This window comes from Cyprinus carpio, chromosome B22, assembly GCF_018340385.1.
Source record: "Cyprinus carpio isolate SPL01 chromosome B22, ASM1834038v1, whole genome shotgun sequence".
Classification (NCBI taxonomy): Eukaryota; Metazoa; Chordata; class Actinopteri; order Cypriniformes; family Cyprinidae; genus Cyprinus; species Cyprinus carpio.
The window spans coordinates 17,340,353-17,348,031 of record NC_056618.1 but is presented as its reverse complement, the minus strand read 5'-3'; the positions used below and the strand labels follow the sequence as shown (position 1 = coordinate 17,348,031).

General features: G+C 37.8%; 1 long non-coding RNA gene and 1 pseudogene across 1 annotated transcript; one reads left to right on the top strand and one right to left on the bottom strand.

The window, feature by feature from the left end:
* The first annotated feature begins 581 nt into the window (after window positions 1-581).
* On the top strand, window positions 582-2,157 carry LOC122141720 (annotated as a pseudogene).
* Window positions 2,158-4,642: 2,485 nt separating this feature from the next.
* LOC109049038 lies at window positions 4,643-7,401 on the bottom strand. Its single transcript, XR_006158038.1, has 4 exons — window positions 7,327-7,401; window positions 6,598-6,663; window positions 5,899-6,013; window positions 4,643-5,103 (listed from the first exon to the last, which is right to left on the bottom strand). It is a non-coding gene; the product is annotated as an uncharacterized LOC109049038 (long non-coding RNA).
* Between the last annotated feature and the right edge of the window lie 278 nt (window positions 7,402-7,679).

The following is a 7,679-nucleotide window of genomic DNA, read 5'->3' as shown; positions in this document are numbered from 1 at the left end:
GTGGCGGTTACGCAATCGGCGGGTGTGTTCTGAAACTCCACCTTCTTTGAAGTGCAATTTTTTTTCTCCGTTCGTTCCTCATTCTGTGGAGTTCAAATGTATCCACACCTGTACGATCACCCGCGGACAGACTTTAAAGATGTAGAGATGTAGTATTTCATTCCTAGAAAAAAATAGCAACGAAGTTTGGTGTCGACGACCCGGAATTATGCAAAAAGCGAAGCAGAGAAACATCCGAGACAAGTTTTCCAAAGCCATAAAAAGAATGAAAGGAAAGCGTAAAGATATAAGGTAGCAAGCACCAAATACATGTTTCAAATAAATGTTACACCATACTGCTGCTGTTCTTTCAATAAGCGAATTTAAAGGGTATACAGTAAATGAAATGCCAAACGACTATACAATAATAAACCTTTGTTTTTATCAAAACAATTTATCAAGTTTAATAAAATAAATGAACACTAATAAAATAAAGCAACAAACTGATTCCAATATTTTTCCCACACCATGCTAAAGTTTTCAGACTATGAGACATTCACACTTCCCATAAAGGATTGATTATGGCTCTTTTGTATTGCAAACATTATACTTGACTCTGAATTGCTGCTAAACATTATTCTTTTGTCTATAATATTCTGACCATTGGTGCCGGTCTCACACCTAGATTGTCTACACTTCTTCATTTCATCGTTGTTGTGTTTAGGGTATACACGCGAGCGTCGTGACACATGTTTACATTAATCTACACCCCGCCTCCAGCAGCGCGGGGGTGTTGGAAAGTTCGTTAACAGCATACAGTCGGTCAGTCTTTTCTAACTTCTTTTTGCCCCGAAACGAAAAACGAAAATGAACTTTGTTTGAAGTATATCAGGGCTTTAATGGTTCTTACTATAGAAACATGGGATTTGTGTCTAATGTTTTAAAATGTTTAATAATTATTAAGTATAACTTGAAAAACAATGTACATCACTCCAGTAAAGATTCAGCGACATATTTATAAAAATGTATCAAAATGATCAAAATATTTTGTATAGCACTTGTCCACTCTGCACTGTTACATCTGGGTTCATTTTTATGTCTTCTTTTCACATTTCTCTTTGTGATTTGCTAAAAAATGTGTTTTTTACTTTTATTTTAAAATTGTTTGAAGAAAACGAGGAGAATGAAGAACTGAATGAAGAGGAGGAGAAACATCATGTCAAAACTGGAGAAAAACCTTTTCCTTTGAGTTGCTCTCAAACCAAACAGAAAGATTTAAAGAAAAGTAGAGACAAGAAATATTTTACCTGCACTCAGTGTGGAATGAGTCTCAGAAACAAACATAGTCTTGAGATTCACATGAGGATCCACACTAGAGAAACCATACACATGTGATCAGTGCGGGAAGAGTTTCACACAATCATCATCCCTTAAGGATCACATGATCATCCACACTGGAGAGAAACTGCATGAATGTGATCAATGTGGAAAAACATTTTTGAGGGCTTCAAACCTGAAGGGTCACCTGAAAGTACATTCAAAAGAGAAACCACATTCATGTTCTTTATGTGGAAAGGGGTTTTCACATTTGCAGAATTTAAAAGTTCATCAGAAGATACACACTGGTGTGAGAGAATATATGTGCTTTGAGTGTAAGAGGACATTTATTACAGCTGATCAATTGAAACTGCACCAGAGGATCCACACTGGAGATAAACCTTACAAGTGTTCACACTGCGACAAGAGATTCAGTCGGTCAGGAAATCTGAAAACACATGAGATGATTCACACTGGAGAGAAACCTTACAAGTGTTCACTCTGTGACAAGAGATTCGGTCAGTCAGGAGACCTGAAAACACATGAGAGGATCCACACTGGAGAGAAACCGTATCACTGCACTGTATGCGGGAAGAGTTTCACTCATTCATCTTCTCTACTCAAGCATAACAAAAAACATTCAAAGTCAGTAGTAGGGGTTGCACAGACTAATCGACGAGTCGACTTCAATGCTGTGCCATGACGCTCTAAGCTCGATGTTGACTAGTCGTTGGTCCTATAGAGGGCACAACAGGATAATAAACCTTTGAAGGACTTCCACATTTATGCTCCGTTTCCAAACAGTTAAAATGTCAAATAAATGTATACTCAGAAAGCTCCACAAGACATGTGTGATGATATTACTGGTAAAAAAAAAATTCCCCAGAAAGTCCCTGCTCTAAACAACTTATTGTACAGGTAAATTAATCGCTGTTCTAATCTAATGCGCTGCTGCACTGTAACGCACACACATAAGCCTCGTTTCCACTGCTGGAACTTTACCCAGGAACTAGGAACTTTGGGCTGGTACTCGGTGTGTTTGGGCTCTAAACATGCTGATTGGTTGATCTAAATGGGTAAAAAAAAAATTCCCCAGAAAGTCCCTGCTCGCGAGGTAGTACTTTTTCAAAGGGAACTTTCGGGGGCGGGACTTGGGCTCTAAACATGCTGATTGGTTGAGTTCACGAAGCATTGTGATTTCATCCACCATTTATTCGGATAATTTTCAAAATATTACTGTTATTGTGTCATGAAATATAGTTTTAAAAGTAGTTCAGGCGAGAATGTAGTTGTTTAAAACTCAAATCTGTGGTTTATTTATAAAGACAGCGCCTATTTAAAAATGTGTTTTGCCGATTTCGGAAATGATCAGCTCCACGCGATCAGCGGGAGCTCAGTGCTCATGTTACCGACTAGAGCACTCTCAACTCGGCTAGTCCTTCTGACATTTGCCGCTGGCTCTGATGTCTCTTTAGTGGTTAAACATAGAATATAATTCGTTTTGGGTAAATCTAACAGGTAATCTTTGGTCTTTATTTAATTTATTTATATGTTAAAATGAAAATAAAAAGAGGCAATATAATATGATATAATATTTTGTTTCATTGTAATGTAGGCTGTATATATACACATATCCCTGAACTATGTACATTTCTGAGGCTATTATTATGTTTAAATGAAAACGAAAGGAGGCAGTGATATTTGATATCCTATTTTGTCTTATATAAAGTGAGGAAAATTGCAGTAGCCAAGGTGAGCTGACTCATGTTATCAAGTAAGCTGCTGTTTGCAGAATTGCCAGACTTGCGTCTTGCGTCGTCCCGTGTCGAGATCACACTCCCGAGTCGAACTCGCAAAGTCCGAACTACCGAGGATGCAAGTCCGAAATTTGCGTACTTTGTATTGAGAAACGTACGGAGCCCCTAAAGGGTCATTGTGGTGGAAAAAATCAGAGTGAGTGAAAAAATTTGGGGTGGGAGGAAAAAATATATTTTTAATTTTTTTGCGTTCCCTCGAGAAACTTTGCGTTCCCTCGCAAAACTTTTGCGTTCTCTCACAAAGATATTTGCGTTCTCTCGCAAAACTTTTGCGTTCTCTCGCAAAATGATTTGCGTTCCCTTGCAAAACATTTGCGTTCCCTCCCAAAACTTTTGCGTTCTCTCGCAAAACCAGCTGAGTTCGGACAAACACTTCCTAAAAAATTTACACTCTAAAAATGGCTGGGTTAAAAATAACCCAATTGGCAACCCAGCGCTGGGTAAATATTGGACAGAACACGTGCTGGGTTAAAGTAACCCAGCATGCTGGTTTACACATTTTAACCCAGCAGGCTGGGTTGTTGAGAAAACCAAAAATATAGCCATTTTTACCATTTGTGTGTTTGCATTTTTGTGGTTCTGGGTTATTCTTGCTGGGTTATTCTCATAATTTCACCTATGCTTAACAAGACAATCATGGATTAATAAATAATGAAGAATACAGGTTATTTAGACTGTTAAAAATTTTTTTTAATGCCATCTGACATTCACAAATGTGTTAAAATTTGTACCAATGACAAGTGACATGCAATTTTCTTTTTTTCCAGCAAATGCAAAAATCACAGAAATAGAGTTGCAATAAATCAGAAAATTAGCTCTGAATGACGTGTCTGTCTAACTGTTTAACAATTACATTTTGACATCTTTAACTATTTAAATACACAGTGAAATGACATTGACAATTAAAATTTAAAGACAGAGAATGCAAAATCAATTAAAGATGTCCTAAAATTTATAACAGGTATATAAAGACTCCTAGGTAGATGTACACTGTTTAGGGTAGTAAAGGTATAGTTCACCTAAAAATGAAAATACTTTCATTTATTACTCACCCTCATGTCGTTACAAACCCGTAAGACCTTCATTCATCTACAGAACACAAGTTAAGATATTTTCGATGAAATCCAAGAGCTTTCAGACCCGGGTGAATAATTACTGACAGAATTTTCATTTTTGGGTGAACTATTGTCAAACACTTAGAAAGCTTTGAAGCAAAGATCTACAGCTGAGAGCAGTGAACCTCTGCTATAGAGCCTGTCTATGGAAGGACAATTTTCAAAAGGAATTGCAAATTATATTTTCAATTGCGTTTTCCACATGTGACAAATTGTGACATAATCAAAACACAATTGCAAATCTTGCATTACTGTTTGCGTTTTCACTAATGCACAGTGACTGCCAAATTTCAAATGGAAAAGCAAAGTCCACTTGCAACTGTATTTTCCATGTATGATGAGTAATGAGCCTGTTATATTTATAAAAATACAGTGTCAAAGCAGGTTTACAGTATTAAATAGGAAAATAGTGTGTAATAATGCAAAAGGAAAACAGTAAATAATCAATTTTCAGTTAAAGTCAGTTCATCATTGAATCAGTGATTTATCGTCCAGCTGTGCAATCAAGTAGTGTCCCCACTAAGCAAGCCAGAGGCAACAGCGGAAAGGAACCAAAACTCCATCGGTGATAGAATTGAGAACAAAACCTTGGGAGAAATCAGGCTCAGTCGGGGGGCCACGTTCTCCTCTGGCCAGACGAAACCAGCAGTTCAATTCCAGGCTGCAGCAAAGTCTGATTGTGCAGAGGACTCATCTGGTTCCCGATGTCTTGTGCCGATGTCCGTCTAGAAGACAAGGTCTTTACTGGGGATCTGTCTCTGGGGCTCATCTAGTTGTCCTGGTATCCACTGTCTTTCAGGGCTGTAGAGGTCAACTCTAGGTGCTGATCCACCATCTGATCTGGATACAGACTGGATCCGGGTGGCTACGGTGACCTCGGAATAAAAATGAAACAGACTAATGTTAGCTTAGATGCATCATAAGAACAAGTACATCGGGTGTTATTAATTACCACGTCTGCTTTTTCACTGTGTCGCACATGTAACATGCCAAAACTGAAATGGAATCGCAATTATTTTAGCATCTGAATTTCCAATGCTGTCAGTCTGTGTCAGGGGTAGGACCATACTATGGGGTGTGTTTTGTATTGGGAGGTGACGTCACTCAAAGACAATTGTGCCAAATGCTTTGGACAATGGAGGTAAAGGCACTACTAAAGGCAGCTGCTACTCCGAGAGATGTGTGTTAAAGAACAGACAGTGCAACCCGGGTCTCCCTATATTCTTGGCACCTTACACAATAAATAATCTTTTTAGTCATTTTAACCCCAAATGCAGCTACTATCCCCTGCTAACGGTGGGAGCCACAATGGTACTATTGGTCAATATTCACCATTAACCAAGTGCTTTTCACCTGAGGAATACAATATAGGGTAAGATGCAAATAGGCAAATAAGAGTAGAACTGCAAGGTTGTTTTGCTGACGTGCATCAGAGTGCAAACAGTGAGATTTGGGGTAAAAACTAAAAAATATCTCCCAATACAAACATGTCCCATAGTATAGTCCCACCCCTGACACAGATTGACAGGTTTGCGTGTAAGGCATCTGAAATTCAAATGCTTTTCAATTGCGTTTGGTCTATGTCACAATTTATGCGTCCACATGTGGAAAAAATGCAATTAAATATACAATTTGCAATTCCTTTTGAAAATTGTCCAGACTATCCTTACCTGTCCATTGATTATGATCAATGTCTGATAGATCTGCTGGCATTTTCGAATTGCCATGACAAATGGATGGGGTTTTGTGGACTGCTCGGTTAAGGAATTCCACGTTTGTTCCAACCTATAAAATAAAGTAAACAAAATACAGATTTTTAATAGCAGTGATTCAGTTCAATAAACTGTGTGAAGTTCATCATGATTATGAGTTAAATTCACCTATGAGTAGGTCTACAGAAGCTGAATATGCTATAGTGATTGGCTGAAAGGTGTGCTTTCAAACTGTGTAACCAATAGGATGTTACAGTCAGTATAATCACAGTTTTATATTAATATGCTGGCTATATCGAAACACACAATCACAGTCACTGGCACACAGATATGTGAGATCACACTGCATAGTCACAAAGAAATTTCTATGACAGGTCACGCAGGTACTGGGTTCACTCTGCAGCTTTAAAATAGTCCATATATAAACACTTATAGGTGTACCAAAGTGATTTGGGACAAGTCAAAAACACGATCTGGAAAAATGGGTATATGATGTATTCTCTCATAAAATTATGTACATTCTGACAACAAAGTTACAAAGTGCAGCTTTAACTAGCACGAAACAAAATTATATGTGCGTTTAATTTACGCAAGTGTTAGTTGATTATCACAGACAAACAATTATGTATGTAAAATGTATAATAAACATGAACTTACCGTTACACGTCTCGATAAGACTGCATTCGACGAGTTTTTCTCTCACAAATGTATCCATGTGCTCTTCTGACAAGAAAAAAAACAACATTTTGAATTATGACTTACCAAAAACCTTTATTTACGTATGTAAAAAGACTTTATAAACCACACAGGCATCAAAAATCACCTCACTAACGCGGCCTACGTCAATCGCTGTGCGTGCGCGCACTTTGAAATGTATCGAGGCCGTCCTGAGACGTCGATTCCTTTCCGGGAATAACTTTGTCCGAGAATTGATGAACCGGTTTATTTGAACCGGATCATCGGTTCTTTTAGACCTGCGGTCCAGCGACATTGTACGCAATTTGTATGATTTACATGTCGATATGGACAACTGCAGGCGTTAATATTAGAGCAGAAAGTCGTATTCACTTATTTTGACTCACTTAAATGTTAAATTCGCTTTTCAGTGTCAGAAACGACTCTTTCCTCTATTTTCACGGATATTCACATATTTCAGCCTTCCGTCGCTATCTAACACTTAATAAAACTGTATTAATCTGTCGTCTCAGATACCTTAACACGATTATGCGAGTCACGTAACGTAGGTTGGCCGTTAGAGGTAAACTGTTCATCATTTAACGTAACTAATGTTGGCCTGTATAAGTTTAACAGTATTGTTTTCCGCAAATAAAGTTATAATTCTGCCAGTTTAAAATAATTATTAATGAAAACATTAAATAAACTTACCTTAAAACAGTTGAAACCAGTGGCTTTGCCCCGTTGTTCTTCCAAAATGACAGTTGGGAAGCGATTTTAAACATCTTCAAGGCACGTTAAATAACCCAGCGTTGCAACCCAGCAGGTTTAACTCAACACCTGGTAAATTGAAACTACCCAAAAGTGTTTAAAAAGTAATAAAATAACCCAACAAAATGTCACACAACACAAATTATGGGGTTCTTTTAACCATAACAATGGTTTACTGTTGGTTTTAAGACAGCTTGTAGTGGTTTATACAGCTCCATAAGTTCACAATGGAGCGGTTCATATAGTTTTGTTTTGAACTTGGAGAAATAGTCAGTGCATGCTTATTACGGCAC